Source organism: Bos javanicus, chromosome 8, assembly GCF_032452875.1.
Source record: "Bos javanicus breed banteng chromosome 8, ARS-OSU_banteng_1.0, whole genome shotgun sequence".
NCBI lineage: Eukaryota > Metazoa > Chordata > Mammalia > Artiodactyla > Bovidae > Bos > Bos javanicus.
In genome coordinates this window covers 67,235,638-67,253,743 of record NC_083875.1, presented here as the reverse complement: position 1 = coordinate 67,253,743, position 18,106 = coordinate 67,235,638, and positions in this window count along the sequence as shown.

The following is an 18,106-nucleotide window of genomic DNA, read 5'->3' as shown; positions in this document are numbered from 1 at the left end:
GACCTTCACTGATACCTCCTGCTGGGAGGGGCATGGGTGCCTTGTTCCTGCTTCTCCTTTTGCCTAACCTGACACCATGGGAAGACCCATTACTTTTGAATGGTGGTGAGCATCCTGACTCTGAAACCACCTCAGCAGGGAGGAGTCAGAGTGCTTTGCTTTTGTAGGGTGGAGGTGAAGTCCAGGGTCTCTGTGGTCTTCAGGGACACTGCTGAGACTGACACTCAATACCACCAGCACTCATAACAACTGCTAAAGATGAATATTCTGGCTCCTTATATTATCAAACTAAGTCATATGGACCTTGTTCAGGCCTAGCTCAGTGGAGGCTCTCTGCTTCAGCAGGGGAGGGTTCTTTTTTGAGTAAGCAAATAATGAAACCGAAGCTGAGATCAAAACAGCACAAGCTTTGGTTGGTTGGCCAAAGAATGAAGAAGCTGGAACTAACCATGCCCCTCCCATACCCCTCCTTCACAGATCAACTTCTTGCCCGCCTGGTGAGAGGAATTTAATTGTAAAGAATAAAGACAAAGAGAGGAAGAGTGAGGTGGATGATGGGGAGTCATATGCACTAGTCCACAAGGGAAAGGAAGGGCTTTTCCAAGGAAGTGTGTCACCTCCTTTTTATCCATTTTTGGTCCTTAATTTCTGGTCCTGACCACCCATAGGTGTGCCATTTAATATGCTAAAGTGGTGAAATCAACATATAATGAGACTCAAGGTCTATTGGAAGCTAGATTTGTCACCATCTTTGTTTCAGCTTGTTCCATCTGTGTGTGTGTGTGTGTGTGTGTGTGTGTGTGTGTGTGTATAGCTTCCTTTCTTAACTCTGAACCCTTTACCTTAAAGATTTATGTTCTCTCCCACTAAAGGGCTTCCCTTATAGCTCAGTCAGTAAAGAATCTGGCTAAAATGCAGAAGACGGCGGTTTGATCCCTGGGTCAGGAAGATACCCTGGAGAAGAGAATGGTAACCCACTTCAGTATTCTTGCTTGGAGAATCCCATGGACAGAGGAGCCTGGCAGGCTATAGTCCATGGGGTTGCAGAGTTGGACATGACTCAGCGACTAAACCACCACCACTGCTAAAGGTGGCAGAGGTGTGGAGGGATGTTCGAAGTTGTGAACAAAAACTTGGAGCAGCTCCAGCAATACTTAGTCAAGCCTTCTCTGACCCCCAGGTGTTGGAGGAGTCAGCTGCATTGCTCATTACATCTGGCAAGGATGAAAATCTACATTCCCAACTTTTCCTTTGCTGGTGGAATTGGGGAAGAGGCTGAGATTTCTTCCCTTACTGAGAGTAAGGCAGTTATTAATGATATGGAGCAGAGCCCAGTGGGGTTCTTGGCCACAAAGCCTTTCTGTGTCTCTCATTTCTTTGACTACAAGAAATAAGCTTCATTCAGCATCCCTGACCTTCCCTGAGTTCCAGTTGACAGATTCAAGTAGTTATTAATTAGGGAAGGGAGGGGATGTGAGACCAGGGAGAAACAAACAGTCAACACAAACAGTAATGCATCCTTGGGCCAAGGTCCTGGTTCTCCTTATACAACTATATCTATGAGCCATTTATAGATACTTAAACCCCCTCCAAGTGGAAGAAATTTACATGGTATGCTGCCCACAAGCATGTAGAATAAAGGGAACGAGTATGGAGAAAGAGCCAGATGTCTTATCCTAGAAATCCATGAGAAAGGGATAATAACACAAGGAGGATTGAAATTTGGGGAGAAGAGAGAGGTTGGATTAAAAGTGTCTTGAGTTGAAGGGGAGAGAAAAATTCCCAGGTCAGGGTATATGGAACATCTTCGTTAGAGGCCATGGAAACCTCTTCCATGACTGAATTGAAAGATATTAAACATGGCAGGTATTAATAGACATGATGATGTCAGGCTGATTCTGGGAAGAGCACTCTGTGCATACCCCCTTCCCATTTACCCTCTTCTACTTTGATTTTCATGTTTCCATTTCACAGTTGCTAGAAAAAGTTACTCTTGCTGCATAGATTTAAAAAAAGACAAAACCAAAATGCTTTCAGAAATGCGAAGAAGAACTTTTCAGAGAGACTCACAGCCTCACAGGAGAAGAAGGGAAAATTTGTTTCAATCCTTCTTTTCCTTCCAGAAACTCCTCACATAGTCTTCTCTGAGTCCTGATCCATCAGACTTGCTCCTCTCCTGAATCCCCTGCCCCATCCCCACACAAGGCACTGCCCTCCACATCCTCGAACACAAGGTGGTGATATGTGAACCCCCATCCTTATTCCCTCCGACCTCAAATCCTCCAAAACCTGGGGACCAGGAAAGGTCCCAAACAGTATGACTTCTTTCAGTGGGGCACAGAAATGTTAACAGAAAGACAGAAAGGAAGGAAAGAAAGAAGGAAGGAAGAAACAAAAAAAAGAAAAATAAATGAGTTTTGAATCTCCCATCCAAACTACTTCAGTCTCTTCTTTCAGAAAATCTTTTTGTAAAAAGAAAATATCGTAAAAGCCTGACATTGCCTTTTTTATTAGATGCATTATATCACTGTTAATTATGTCTAATAAGTCCAGTACTACTTTCCAAATCTGGTTTTTCAGTCAGCAGCACATTTAACTAGTCCAATGGTATATCCTGATGATGCATTGGTAACCAAATGTCATTCTTGAAAAAAACATGGAATTTTTTACTATTTTCTAATGCAGGAGTTTTGCAATCAGATATCTAAAATACATAGTGAAATTAATTTCATCATTAAACTTGAGCAATTGGTCTTAAGTTATGAACATAAATTATGAATAATCATTAATTAGTCCAGCTTAGTTTACTAACGGAGAAGGCAATGGCACCCCACTCCAGTACTCTTGCCTGGAAAATCCCACGGATGGAGGAGCCTGGTGGGCTGCAGTCCACGGGGTTGCTATGAGTCAGACTCGACTGAGAAACTTCACTTTCACTTTTCACTTCATGCACTGCAGGAGGAAATGGCAACCCACTCCAGTATTCTTGCCTGGAGAATCCCAGGGACGAGGGAGCCTGGTGGGCTGCTGTCTATGGGGTCGCACAGAGTCAGACACGACTGAAGCAACGTAACAGCAGCAGCAGCAGCAGCAGTTTACTAACATGTAATCCTCAATGTAGTGTAATAAAAAGAATGTAGAATTGCATATTATATTACCTAGTCTTGGAGACTCTCTGGTTTCAGGACAAGGTCACATTTGGAAAACAATTTCTTTAGTGTTTCTCAAACTTTATTCAGTTTAGTTGCTCACTCATGTCAGACTCTTTGTGACCCCATGGACTGCAGCATGCCAGGCCTTCCTGTCCATCACCAGCCCCTGGAGTTTACCCAAACTCATGTCCATTGAGTCAGTGATGCCATCCAACTATCTCATCCTCTGTCATCCCCTTCTCCTTGCACCTTCAATCATTCCCAGCATCAGGATCTTTTCAAATGAGCCAGCTCTCTGCATCAGGTGGCCAAAGTATTGGAGTTTTAGCTTCAGCATCAGTCCTTCCAATGAATATTCAGGACTGATTTCCTTTAGGATGGAATGGTTGGATCTCCTTGCAGTCCAAGGGACTCTCAAGAGTCTTCTCCAACACCACAGTTCAAAAGCATCAGTTCTTGGCACTCAACTTTCTTTATAGTCCAACTCTCACATACATACATGACTACTGGAAAAACCATAGCTGTGACTATACAAACCTTTTTGGCAAAGTAATGTCTCTGTTTTTTAATATGCTGTCTAAGTTGGTTATAACTTTTCTTCCAAGAAGCAAGTGCCTTTTAATTTAATGGCTGCAGTCACCATCTGCTGTGATTTTGGAGCCCCCCAAAATAAAGTCTTTCACTGTTTCCCCATCTATTTGCCACAAAGTGATGGGACCAGATACCATGATCTTAGTTTTCTAAATGTTGAGTTTTAAGCCAGAGGACATAGTAATTACTGGGAGGACCCCCAGCCTCAGAGATTCTGATCCAGTAGTTTGAGGCTGGTATAGGGAATCTGCTTTTCTAATGAAAGATGCTACTGATACTGCAGGCCATCTGTACACCTTGAGCAGTGCTGTCTTAAAGCATTTCCTGTTTATTTTCATTTTCATTATTGCTATGTTCTCCATATCTAGTTATTAGAATCATTCACTATATTATAATCATTCACTATAACTAAAGAGAAGTATGAAATTTGCTCCCTTTAATTGTTTGATCTTGAATTATGTCCTTTGCTAAGCTACCACTGAACACAGGAATATAAAATAAATCCCTTACTTTTAATAGTTAGAATATCAAGTATTAAGAATGTGCAGTTTCACTTAGTAGTGTTTTTTACTTAAAATAATGTTTTCTCGTGTTTATCTTTCCTGATGGACACAGACAGGGCCTGTGACATAGCAGTTTCTGGCACATGAATCTGCTGAAGGGACACACTCTTGTCTTCCCAGACCTTGAGAATGAGCAGGCATTGTCAATTAAGTAAGGATTACACTTATTATGATAAACAGACTCCAAGCTCTACTGAGGGTAGTGACAATATCTACTTTGTTTGTTGCTATATTCTCCGTTTAAAGCATGCTGAAGTCATTCAATAAATGTTTGTTGAATAAATGAAAAAAAAAATAATGTGCAGTTTGAATGAGCAAGATATCCTTGGTCCTTCAGTGCAGCCCTCAAGTGAAAAAAAATGCTAGGAACTGTTTCAGTTATGATGTCATCATGCCAGTCAAGCTTACTCTTCCTACAGATAGTGTGGTGGTATTGGCTGCTGGTGGCATTTTTCTCATTAGTCCTTACTTGGAGCATTTTCCTCATTAGCTTGGAGCTCTTCCTTGGAGCATTTTTCTCATTAGCCCTTGCTTGGAGAATAGAAGGATATTTAAATTGAACTCACCCTGTCTTGGTTTGACCAGTGTCCATTTAATTGGAATAATTAGCTTTTCCAAAAGTTGTATTGATTTTAAGGATATTTTTACTTTTCTGAAGGTTTGAAAACCTCATCGATGAGGATCACTTGAGAGACATGACCACTCCCCAAGGCCAGTGACTGATACTTCCCAGCCACAAGACTTTTCTGGCTGTTGGCAAGAGGCACGAGTGTCTGGCATGTGGGCCTGTCCATAGTGCAGCTTATACCATGAACATGGCTTATTCCAGAGCAAGTGAATGTGAGAGGCAGAGCAAGCCATTTTGTCACTTCATCTTGGAAGTGCTATGCTTATGTATGCTTCTGCTATATTCTATTTGTTCAGAGGCAAGTCATACGTCTAGTCTGTATTTGTGGGAAGGGAGATTATACAACAGTTGGAATGCAAGTGTATAGCAGTCTTTGGGGGTTATCTTAGAGGTTGCCTTCCATAAGAACATTTTTGAAATGCTTTCTAAATATATAAAATGAGCCAGGCTCCACAATTTATTTGTCGTAAAATTTCTCTGGTCAGTTTTAACATCAAAACGGTATACACAGTGATTAGTCTTAATTATTGACAAATCACAACAGGCAATTTTTCTAATTTGGTAATACAGTTGAAATTTCTGATCACTCCAAATTTAATAATTTGTCTCCTGTTTTTCATATAAAATTTGTTCTTTAAAGTTTATTTTTCTCTTGAAATATAACTGATTTACAATGTTGTATTATAAAATTTGTTTCAGATAGAAAAATTTTTTTAAAGTTCAGAGGCCAATTTCGAGCTTAAATAAATACTTTTACAGGTCTTAAAATCAAAGAAAATACTTTTCAATTTTAGGGTGATTAAATGATCCTTAGAAACTTATACTATGTATTTGCTTATAGAACATTTCAAGTTTGAGTACAACTTTCAAATAATAACAAATTCATACAAAATATTATCTCATCAGTATCCAACATGGACCTCACAGTTCATACACTCAGGAGGCCCACCTGAGACTGGGAAGTTATAATACAATTAAAATTTTTGATCACTCCAAATTTAATAATGTGTCCCCCAGTTTTCATATAATATTTGTTTTTTTCTGTTCCTCCCTCTTCAGTGAGGACCACAGCTCAGCCAGTAAGACAGGGCTGACTAACCAGTTCACACTCTAAAAGTAGACTTGTATTACCTCATTCAAACTCCCTGGTAAAAAAACTGTATTCCAGGCATTTTTCTTACCTTTATCCCAAAGGTGCACTGAAGAAACTAGAAGACAATTTTCTCAGAAGACACATCTGGTTCTTCTGTGTGAACTTCAGTCACTCTAAATGACTATGCTTTCTGTAAAAACTTTTCAGCTTGTAAAAATCCTGGCCCAGTATCAGACTTCACTTGAATTCTACTCTGGTAGCAGTGGGTGGAGAAGGAAAGTCATGTAAGGACAATATCTTACACAGGAACACAGTCTTGCACTTAAGTGTCTCCTTGGTCACATTAAGCCTGTTTCCTCTATAGTAAAAATAATGTGAAAGAGTGACCTTGGGTTAGGCAAAGTCTTAGATACAACATCAAAAGCACAAGTGATTAAATAAAGATAAGTTGGTCTTCAAACATTTTGAACTTCAAAAGATACCATTAATAAATGAAAAAAAAACAAGCCACAGATTGGGGGAAAAAAATTCAAAGCATATATGTGATAAAAGACTTCTATGTAAAATATACTTTAAAATCATATTCAATTACCAGAAGATAAAAATGAAATTTTTGAATAGAAATTTCATCAGAGACAACATATATAGGACTGGCCAATAAGTACTTCCTTGCATGACTCTCAATATTATTAGCCATCAGAGGAATACAAACAAAAAACACAGTGAGATACTAAGTCACAGTCACTAGGATGACTACAATAAAAACTCTGGACAATAATAAGTGCTGGAGATGACGTAGAGAAATTTGAACCCTCATTCATTCCTCATAGAAATAGAAAAAGATGCTATTTTCACTTATTTAAAAATTAACACATAAATTTTCTATATGATCCAGTAATTACTTTGCTGAGTATCTATCCAAAAGAAATGAAAATATGTGTCTATACAAAGATTTGTATATAAATATTCAAGCAGTATCATAACAAAAAGTGTAAAAAGTACAAATGCCTGTCCATGCTACAACATAGACAAACCTCAAATATGTTACAAGTACATTTTAAAAAGCATAGATTATAAAATTCCACTCATATGAAATATCTACAAAAGAGAAACCTATAGAGACAGAAAGTGAGTTAGTGACCATTCACAATTTGAGTGGGAATGAAGAGTGACTGCAGATGAACACAAGAGATCTTTTTGTGGTGATGGGAACTACAAATTTACTATAAAGTGTTGAATTTTACACCTAAATATGGCTACATATATATATATGGAGTATGTATGTGATACAGTGGAGAAGGAAATGGCAAACCACTCCAGTATTCTTGCTTGGGAAATCCCATGGACAGAGGAACCTGGGGGGCTACAGTCCATGGGGTCACAAAAGAGTCAGACACAACTTAGAGACTAAAACAAGCAACTAACAAAGCAAATGATATATATATGATATATATATATATCATATATATATACACACCAAAAAAATGGTAAAAATGAAGTAAAGTAGTAACTTTCAGAGTTACAGTAAAAAGTGGGTGATACAGGGGATAGTTGATGAATGACAGCTATTAATATCACAAGAAATTCTAATTCTTCTTTATAAACATTTCAACTGCTATGTAAGATTATTATCCTAAGAGATCAAATTTGTATGTATACTTAAAAAGTGGAGTGATAACTCAACTTCCCCCCACATTCTTGTGCCATTTAGCTAAAAACAGAAAATGAAGAATATGTGAATATCACCTACAGATGGAATTATGTCCATAATTTAATTAGGCTTTATCAGCATTTGAAATTGTTTTCCTTAAATTCTAATCCTTGAAATAAAAGCACAATCATTTCTTTTAGAAATCTTCACTTCAAAGTGAAACCAAATTATTTAATTGTATTTGCATCAGCTGAATCTTAGGAAGCCGTTTTTATTTTTAAACATTTGGTAATTTTCTTTTATAGCTCTTGAAAAGTAGAAAAAAATCCTTTTAGCTTATAGTCTATAATTAGAGATACAGAGAAAAAAAGAGAATGAAAACTGAAATCCTGGTAATAGAATGAATTTTATAGGACAGTAGAAACTTTGAGAGCCACAAATTTAAATTAACACTTTATGTTTGCAAGCTGTTAGAGCCATTGCATTTTGCTGCCCTTCTATCTGAAAGACGCATATTTTAAATACTGAGTGTATGAATTGGACATTTTTATAAATGACAAATCAAGAGAAACAGGCAGGAAGGGTGGTGGTGGTGGTGGCTGTTCAGTGGCTAAGTTGTGTTTGACTCTTTGCCACGCCACAGACTGTACCTGCCAGGATCCTCTGTCCTTCACCATCTTCTGGAGTTTGCTGAAATTCATGAAGCATGGGGAATCCATTTTAGTGAGGGATCCAGTCATACCAGCACCACATAACTAAGAAAAATAGTGCACAACCATCCTATAATCCACCAATGGAGACCAATAGAGGGAGAAACTCATTTCACATGCTAACAAGGTCATGCTCAAAATCCTCCAAGCTAGGCTTCAACAGTACGTGAACTGAGATCTTCCAGATGTACAAGCTGGATTTAGAAAAGGCAGAGGAACCAGAGACCAAATTGCCAACATCCATTGGATCATAGAAAAAGCAAGAGAATTCCAGAAAAACAACTACTTCTGCTTCATTGACAACACTTAAGTCTTTGACTATGTGGATCACAACAGACTGTGGAAAATTCTTAAAGAGATGGGAATACCAGACCACATAGCTCAGTTGGTAAAGAATCCACCTGCAATGCAGGAGGCCCCTATTCAATTCCTGGGTCAGGAAGATCCACTGGAGAAAGGATAAGCTTCCCACTTCAGTATTCTTGGGCTTCCTTTGTGGTTCAGCTGGTAAAGAATCCACCTGCAATGCAGGAGACCTGGGTTCAATCCCTGGGTTGGTAAGATCCCCTGTAGAAAGGAAAAGTTACCTACCCCCCTATTCTGGCCTGGAGAATTCCGTGGACTCTATAGACCATGGTGTCCCAAAGAGTCAGACACAACTGAGCAACTTTCACTTTCACTTTTACCTGCCTCTTGAGAAGCCTGTATGCAGGTCAAGAAGCAACAGTTAGAACTGAACATGGAACAACAGACTGGTTCAAAATTGGGAAAGGAGTACATCAAGGTTGTATATTGTTACCCTGCTTATTTAACTTCTATGCAGAGTATATCATGTGAAATGCTGAGCTGGATGGAGCACAAGCTGGAATCAAGATTGCCAAGAGAAATATCAATAACCTCAGATATGCAGATGACACCACCCTTATGGCAGAAAGCAGGAGCCATAAAAAAGAGCCTTTTTATGAAAGTGGAAGAGGAGAGTGAAAAAGCTGGCTTAAAACTCAGCATTCAAAAAACTAAGATCATGGCATCCGGTCCAATCACTTCATGGAATACAGATGGGGAAACAATGGAAACAGTGATAGACTTTATTTTCTTGGGCTCCAAAATCACTGTGGATGGTGACTGCAGTCATGAAATGAAAAGATGCTTGCTCCTTAGAAGAAAAGCTATTACCAACCTAGACAGGATATTAAAAAACAGAGGCATTACTTTGCTGATAAAAGTCCATCTAATCAAAGCTATGGTTTTTCCAGTAGTCATGTATGGATGTGAGAGTTGGACTATAAGTAAGCTGAGCACCGAACAATGGATGCTTTTGAGCTGTGGTGTTGGAGAAGACTCTTGAGAGTCCCTTGGACTGCAAGGAGATCCAACCAGTCCATCCTAAAGGAAATCAGTCCTGGATATTCATTGAAAGGACTGATGCTGAAGCTGAAACTCCAATACTTTGGCCACCTGATGCGAAGAGCCAATTCATTGGAAAAAATCCTGATACTGGGAAAGATAGAAGGCAGGAGGAGAAGGGGATGCCAGAGGACCAGATGGTGGATGGCATCACTGACTCAATGGACATGAGTTTGAGCAAACTCCAGGAGATGGTGTAGAACAGGCAAGCCAGTCATGCTGCACTCCATGGAGTCACAAAGAGTCAGATGCAACTGAACAACAGCAAGAGGAAGAAACAGAGTTTATCCATCAATGGAAATGCAACAAATTGGTAGAATAAACCAGAGTATGCAAAACCAGAGTATGTGAAAATATGAATGAAACATACTGTTAAGATTCCTTGGAAAATCACAGAATCCCCTTAGGGGGCCTTAAGCCCTGATGTATTAAACAGCATCTATCTGCTCAAAGTACCAAAACAAATTGTGAACTTATCGCTTCAGAAGTCAGTCAGATCAAAAAGAAAATTCAATACCAGGAGCATAATGAGACAGAAAGCCTAATTTACTTGACAGAAAAGTAGGATCAATTTAAAACATCATGTGGGTAACAGAACTTTAAAATGAGCCAAACAGCCTAGACAAGAACATTTCAACAGAAGAAAAATGCCCTAATACATTATCTTATCCATCTTTTATGGGAAAGTTTGGAACACTTTTTAAAAATAATACTTTTTCTTTAAATATAACTAACTTTAGTGTGCTGAATAGTGTCCCCTCAAAATTCATGTCTTTCCAGAACCTCAGAATGTGACCTTACTTGGCAATAGGGCATTTGCAAATGTAATGAAGGGAAGGATTATGATGAAATTTTATTAAATTAGTGTGGGCTCAAATCAAAAGAGGTTGCCCTTATAAGAAACAGAAAAGAACACATGCACAGACACAAGGAATGGAGTCAGAGATTGGAGTGATCAACCCAGCAAATGCCAAGGACTGCCAGTAACCATCAGAAACTAGGAGAGAGGAGATCACACCTGCTAAGTCGCTTCAGTCGTGTCTGACTCTGTATGACCCCATAGACAGTGGCCCACCAGGTTCTCCCGTCCCTGGGATTCTCCAGACAAGAACACTGGAGTGGGTTGCCATTTCCTTCTCCAATGTATGAAAGGGAAAAGTGAAAGTGAAGTCGCTTAGTCATGTCCGACTCTTCACGACCCCATGGTCTGCAGCCTACCAGGCTCCTCTGTCCATGGGATTTTCCAGGCAAGAGTACTGGATTGGGGTGCCATTGCCTTCTCCAGTCAATCCTAAAGGAGATTAGTCCCGAATATTCATTGGAAGGACTGTAGCTGATGCTGAAGCTCCAATACTGTGGCCACCTGATGTGAACAGCTGATTCATTGGAAAAGGCCCTGTTGCTGAAAAAGATTGAGGGCAAAAGGAGAAGTGGGCAGCAGATTAGATCACATCTGAGATGGTTAGATAGGCATCACAGACTCAATGGACATGAATTTGAGCAAGCTCTTGGAGATACTAGAAGACAGAGGAACCTGATGGGCTATAGTCCATGGGGTCACAAAGATCAGACATGATTTAGTAACTAAATAACAACAACAACTGGAACAGATAGTCCCTCAGAGCTTCCAGAAGGAATTAACCGTGTCCAGATCTTGGTCTTTGGACATCTGGCTTCCAAAATGGTAGAGAGAAAATATTTCTGTTGTTTTAAGCCAACAGGTTTGTGCAAATTTGTTTTGGCAGCCCTAGGAAACTAATACAGATTCTGGTACTGGGAATCAGAGTGAAGTAGGAATAGGTACCTAAAGATGTGGACATTGCTTTAAACTTGGGTAATGAGAAAAGGCTAGAAGAATTTAGAGGGTGATGATAGAATATCTCAGATTGTCTTGATGATAAGGTAGAAATAGGACATTAAAGATGATTCTGGTGAAGCTCAGAGAGGAGTCAAAAGTATTGTAAATAGTATTGTAAATAGTGCCTAATCATTGACCTCCTGCTATTTATGAACAGAATCTTGAGAAAAATATTAATTTTTAAGGTCTCTCTGTGTGTGCTTGCTCAGCTGTGTCTGACCCCATGGACTATAGCCTGCCAGGCTCCTCTGTCCATGGGATTCTCCAGGCAAGAATACTGGAATGGGTTGCCATTTCCTTCTCCAGGAAGTAATGAAGGGAGGTTATTAAACTCCTGAGATTCTACAAGCAAGAAGTGGACTGGTAGAACTACTTGGCTGTACCATGGGATGCCCATAAGGAAAAAGGAGGAATGACTCCAAAGATTGAGCTGTGGACACGGAGGTAAAACACAGAGACACAGACTAAAGGCCAGGGGCCAACACGGCCACCACCATGAGCCCAAAGGACAGGGCATCAGGCCTCAGAAAATCTTCTTTGAAACCTAATGGGATTTGCCCTGCTGGGCTTAGAACTGCTTTGTGTCTCCTTACCATTCCTAGATGGAAATGAGAATGTCTATCTCACACAGTGTAAAAAGAGAAGAGACATAACTTTGCCTACAAAGTTCTGTATAGTCAAAGCTATGGTTTTTCCAGTAGTCATGAACAGATATGAGAGATGAACCAAAATTCTGAGCTCTGAAGAACTGATGCTTTCAAACTGTGGTGCTGGAGAATACTCTTGAGTATCATCTCTTGGACAGCAAGGAGATCAAACCAGTCAATCCTAGAGGAAATAACCCTGAATATTCATTGGAAGGACTGATGTTGAAGCTGAAGCTCTAATATTTTGGCCACCTGATGTGAAGAGCTGACTCATTGGAAGAGACCCTGATGCCAAGAAAGACTGGGGGCATGAGGAGAAGGGGGTGACAGAGGATGAGATGGTTAGATGGCATCACTGACTCAATAGACATGAGTTTCAGCAAGCTCTGGGAGACAGTGAAGGACAGGGAAGCCTGTCATGCTGCAGTCCATGGAGTCATAAAGAGTCCGACACAATTTAGTGACTGAAGAGCAACATCCTACACCTGTACAATAACTCTGTCCTGGAAGGGTAATTGTTACTGAGTCTAAGCTCATACTGCTCCCTAAGCTGACAGGCCAATAATCAAGAAACAAGATGTTGGGACAAGGAATAATGACTTTATTTGGAAAGCCAGCAAACTGAGGAGATGGTGGATTGTGTCCCAAAGAGTCAGGCTTCTTTTATACTAAAAGGGGAAAGAGTGAAATCAAACTTTTTCTGGTTTCCATCAACCTCTGGAAGAGATATGTTGATTTCTTCCTCCCACAGTCATTCACAGATAGCTAGTCGGGATGTTTCCTGTGAACTAAAGAAAGGTATTTTAGCTTAATGCTCATTACCTATGAGGCAGAGTTCCCAGAGATGGACCATTATTTATAATCTAAGCTTATAGGCAACATCCCTTTAGTGATTAACTTGTAATAGAATACAAAAGATTCTTCCTTATTCCAAAAGGTTGTTTTCTAGTTTCATAGGTCCACAGATGGGGAGACAGTTTTCCTATGCATGGACCATATACAAAGTCTCATTGCTGCCTGATTTAGATGATGAGATTTGGGACTTTTTGTGTTGATGATATTTAGGTGAGTTTGGGCTTAGAATTGATGCTGGAAAGGGTTAAATTTTTGAGATTTTGATGGGACGAATATATTAGGCACCTGAGAGGAACAGCTCCAGTAGGAGCCGTTACTCTTCATTGCTCTTTTATTGAGAGTTTTACAAACAAATTTCTTTTATTTTTCGTGTGAATTTTAGAATTGGCTTGACTAAAGCACCTCACCACTCACCAAAACAAAATGAAAACCAAAACTGTTGTTATTTTATTTGGGATCACATTAACTGCATAAATTAACTTAGGAAAGCTAATGTCTTAAGGATACTATCTGTCTAGTTAAAACCCATTGTTTGAGACATAGTTACCTGGCTAATTTATCACTAATTCCCTCTTCTCTTCTACCCATATTTCTTGAAATTCTTCTTTATTTATATGTCAAGTCTGCTCACTTATTATCTCAGTCCTAGATATTCTAAAAGATACAAAGTAGAATCATATTCTGCTTTCAAGCTGTCTGTAATTTCATAATGAAGATATGATATTTGTATTTATTAAGAGTTAAAAATAGTAAATATCTCAAAAAACAGAAAACTTCTTTTAGTGGAAAATAAATATTTCCACTTCACTTTCTTATTCACTGAGCAGTGTACCAAAGGCTAGTAGAAAATGGATATGATGAACTTTGGAACAGGCACACCTGAATTAATTGCCTAGGGGCAGGGCCTAGGTAAGGAAACGATTCAAATTTTGGGACCAGTTTTCTTGCTTTCATAATGACATATATCTTCTTTTTAGAGCTATTATGAAGATGAAAAGAAATATTTTGTAAAATATCTGTTAAATAATATATTCCCTTTAAATCATACTGTCCCTTCTGATACATTTCTTGTCTAAAGTTCAATGAGCCCATTCAATTGATACAATCTATCAAGGAAAAAACATTTAATTGAGAACTGTATATTTTATGTGTCACTTGTATATCTTTCTTTAAAGTTATTTTGAAAAATCACTTGAATTTCAAACCACTGAATATCATGACTAAAAATAAATCAAATAAATAGAACAAAAAAGACTATCTTCTATCAAATGTAAGTTTTCTTCATGTAGGTTTTGTACAGTAAACATTCATCATAGTTTTGATTTTTTGTTATTGTTCTTATTATGCAAATTAGGTAGTTTCTTCCCTGTATCTTCTCAATGGTGGTTGATTACAAATGTATCTTTTTATAGGGCAATTCTGTCTAGAATAGGATTCTGCAAAGCAGGCAAAAGTGACACAATTATAAATGAAAATGTTCTTCTGCAACTCAGTCTAAGTTAATGTGGATTATTAATCCATAGCTTCTTATCAGAAGTACATTAAGGGAGTATATATCCAGGATATAATTATACTGCATGTCTGTTGGTGATTGTAAAACTATTGATGTCCTTTCATTCATCTGATTTTATCTGCTTAAATTTTTACAGATTTAACTGTAAATCCAAAAGAGAAATTATTGCTGTCAGTGTTGGGGCTGCATAGTAACTATATAATAAATTGTTTCTAGGAACCACAAAATTCTTGAGACTTGATTTGCTGGAAGGATAGCATCTGTTTTAAATATAACCTGTTACTGGGAGAGTCAAGGTCAAAGCCACAATGTCCATTGTAGATAGGGGGCGCTCTTTTTAACAGCTCTATTGAGATATAATTCCTGGAGAAGGAAATGGCAATCCACTCCAGCACTCTTGCCTGGAAAATCCCATGGACGGAGGAGCCTGATAGGCTACAGTCCATGGGGTCACAAAGAGTCGGACACAACTGAGAGACTTCACTTTTTAACAGCTCTATTGAGATATAATTCACACAGCATAAAATTCACCCATTTATTCAGTGTTTTTCAAGTACAGTAACAGAGGGTGCCAACATCATGATGAACTAGTTTTAAAACATTTTTATCACTCTCCCAAAGAAACCTATAGTCACCATTGGGTGTTCTTTACTACTTCCCACCCCACTCTATCACTGGGCTGTGCTGTGCTTAGTTGCTCAGTTGAGTCCAACTCTTTGCGACCCTATGTTCTGTAACCCACCAGGCTCCTCTGTCCATGGGATTCCCCAGGCAAGAATACTGGAGTGGGTTGCCATTTCCCTCTCCAGGGGATCTTCCCGACCCAGGGACTGAACTTCCATTTCCAGCATCTCCTGCATTGGCAGTGGATTCTTTACCACTGAGCCACCTGAGAAGCCCACTACTAATTAGTAGCTATGAATATATTGGGTTGACCAAAAGGTTTGTTTGAGTTTTTCCATAACATCTTGCAGAAAAACCTGAATAAACTTTTTGGCCAGCTCAATACTTTCTGTTTCTAGATATTTGTCTCTTCTGGAAATTTAATATACATAGAATATCCTGTGTCCTTTTCTGACTGGACTCTTTTGCTTAGCATAATGATTTTAAAAGTTCATTCATGTTGTAGACTATATCAGTACTTCCTTATTATGCTGATTATTTCATTGTATGATATACCATATTTATATATCCATTCATCAGTTGATGGACATGTGGTTGTTTCCATTTTTTTTTTCTTGGCTCTGATGAATAATGCTGATAGTGTTCACACATAAGTTTTTCTATGGACATATTTTCTAACTTTTCTTGCATATGTATTTATGAGTGTAATTGCTGGAACTCTGTGTTTAACTCTTTGAGGAACTGCCAAGCTTTTTTCTAAAGCAGATATATCATTTCATATTCTCATCAGCAATATATGAGGATTCCAATTTCTTCACATCCTTCCCAACATCTGCTTTTGTCTGCCTCTTTTATTTTAGCCATCCTAATGGGTGAAAAGTGGTATCTCATTATGGTTTGGATTTGCATTTTCCTAATGACTGATGATTTTAAGCATTCTTTTGTGCTTGTTGCCATTTTTATATTTTCTTTGGAGAAATGTCTACAAATACTTGGTCCATTTTTAACGTGAGTTATTTATTTTACTACTGAGTAGTATAAGATCTTTATGCATTCTGAATATGCCTCCCATCATGCTGTGTAAACATTTTCTTCTACTGTGTAGCTTATCTCTCTATTTTTTTACATCATTAATTATTTGATAGATAGCAGCACAAAGCCTTTTAATTTTGATGAAGTCTAATTTATTTTTTTCTTTTTCACTTTTTTTGTAGTGTTCCATGTAAGAAGTCATTTCCTGACCCAATCATAAAGATCTATTTTCATGTTTTCTTCCAGGATAGAAAGATGTTTGGCAAAGAAAACAGAGAAAATATTCTGTTATATACAAGTAGTAAAATAAACAGAATTTAAATTTAACTTGAAATTTTCTCAAGTAGGAATTTGAAGGTTACAGTTACTGGCTTAATATTTAATGGAGCAAAAGAAAATCCTCCATACTTAACTTCTTTAAAATGGTCCAAGCTTTCTGATAAATCTAAAATGTGTGAAGTTATTCTTCTTGATAAAGTAGACTAGTGAATTATTGATGAATGAAGGGCAATAGGAATCATGTTTCATGTACTAAGTTACTCTGCTTTGTAAAAGTCATTATAAAGAAGTCGAATTTGTGAAGTACTCTGGAAACATTACTCAGATCTCTTGAAACCTGTGTAAAGCAAATGTCTCTCGTGTCTGTCATTGCTTTGACTTGAATGCTAAGGAAAGGAGTCTAAACAACACACACAAAAGTATAGTGAGTCTACCTTTTAGAAATCAAGAGTGTCAGCCCTATATTGGTCAATGAGTGCTGACCACAAGAAAGCTTTCGTTCTTAGAATTGATAAATTTTGATTCACTAAGTAGAGAATCAGTTGAATGAATATAAATGAGGCTCCTTGCATTGTGTGTCCTTGGATACAGGTTTACCATAGAGAGGGGGCTTCCAGAAGGAGAGAATCAACCCTGGGGTAGGGAGCAGCATCAGTGCAGGGCTGGGGGTGGGAGGAAGCCCTCTTTGGTGATGGGAGCAGAGGCAGGGGTGAGGAGAGAGGTAGAGAAGATGATGACCAGGCTGGGCCCGTGTCAGAACCACCATCAAATACCATCTTAAATTTTATGAGGGAGGAATTTGAAAGCTACATTTACTGACTCATCATGTATTGAGCAACCTGAAACTTCCCTGTTAGAATAAGGTGCTGTGACCCAACTTGATAGTTTTCAATAGGCAACTGAGGCAGGAGGATTAGAAGTTTCACATCTGTGGCAGAAAGTGTCCACCCAGGGGAAACACAGAGTGTGGGAACCAGGAGCACAAGCATATGGTACTTTCTTGCCCCTCACTGCCCACTGGGTGCTCAGTACAAAATATCCTCAGTGAGCGCCACGAACCTGTCCTTAACATAGGTGCTCAAGCAAAGGAGGAGTGGGAGTGATGATCTCCTGAGATCCCTTGATTCCTCCAGTGAACACAGAGGCCCACCTGCACGAAATCAAATCACTATCATGCTGAGACTTTGGTGGTATTGATTACAAATATGCATGCCTGCTAAGTTGCTTCAGTTATGTCTGACTCTGCAACCCTGTGGACTGTAGCTTGCCTGGCTCCTCTGTTCATGGAATTCTCCAGGCAAGAATACTGGAGTAGGTTGTCACTCCCTTCTCTAGGGGATCTTCCTGACCCAGGGATTGAGCCCAGGTCTCCTGTTTTGGAGGCAGATCCTTTACTGTCTGAGCCACCAGGGAAGCCCCTGATTATGAATATATCCAATGTAAAAAGCTACACTAAAATGGTAAGAAAATGAACTGGAAGCATTTAGGAAGTAAATATACTAA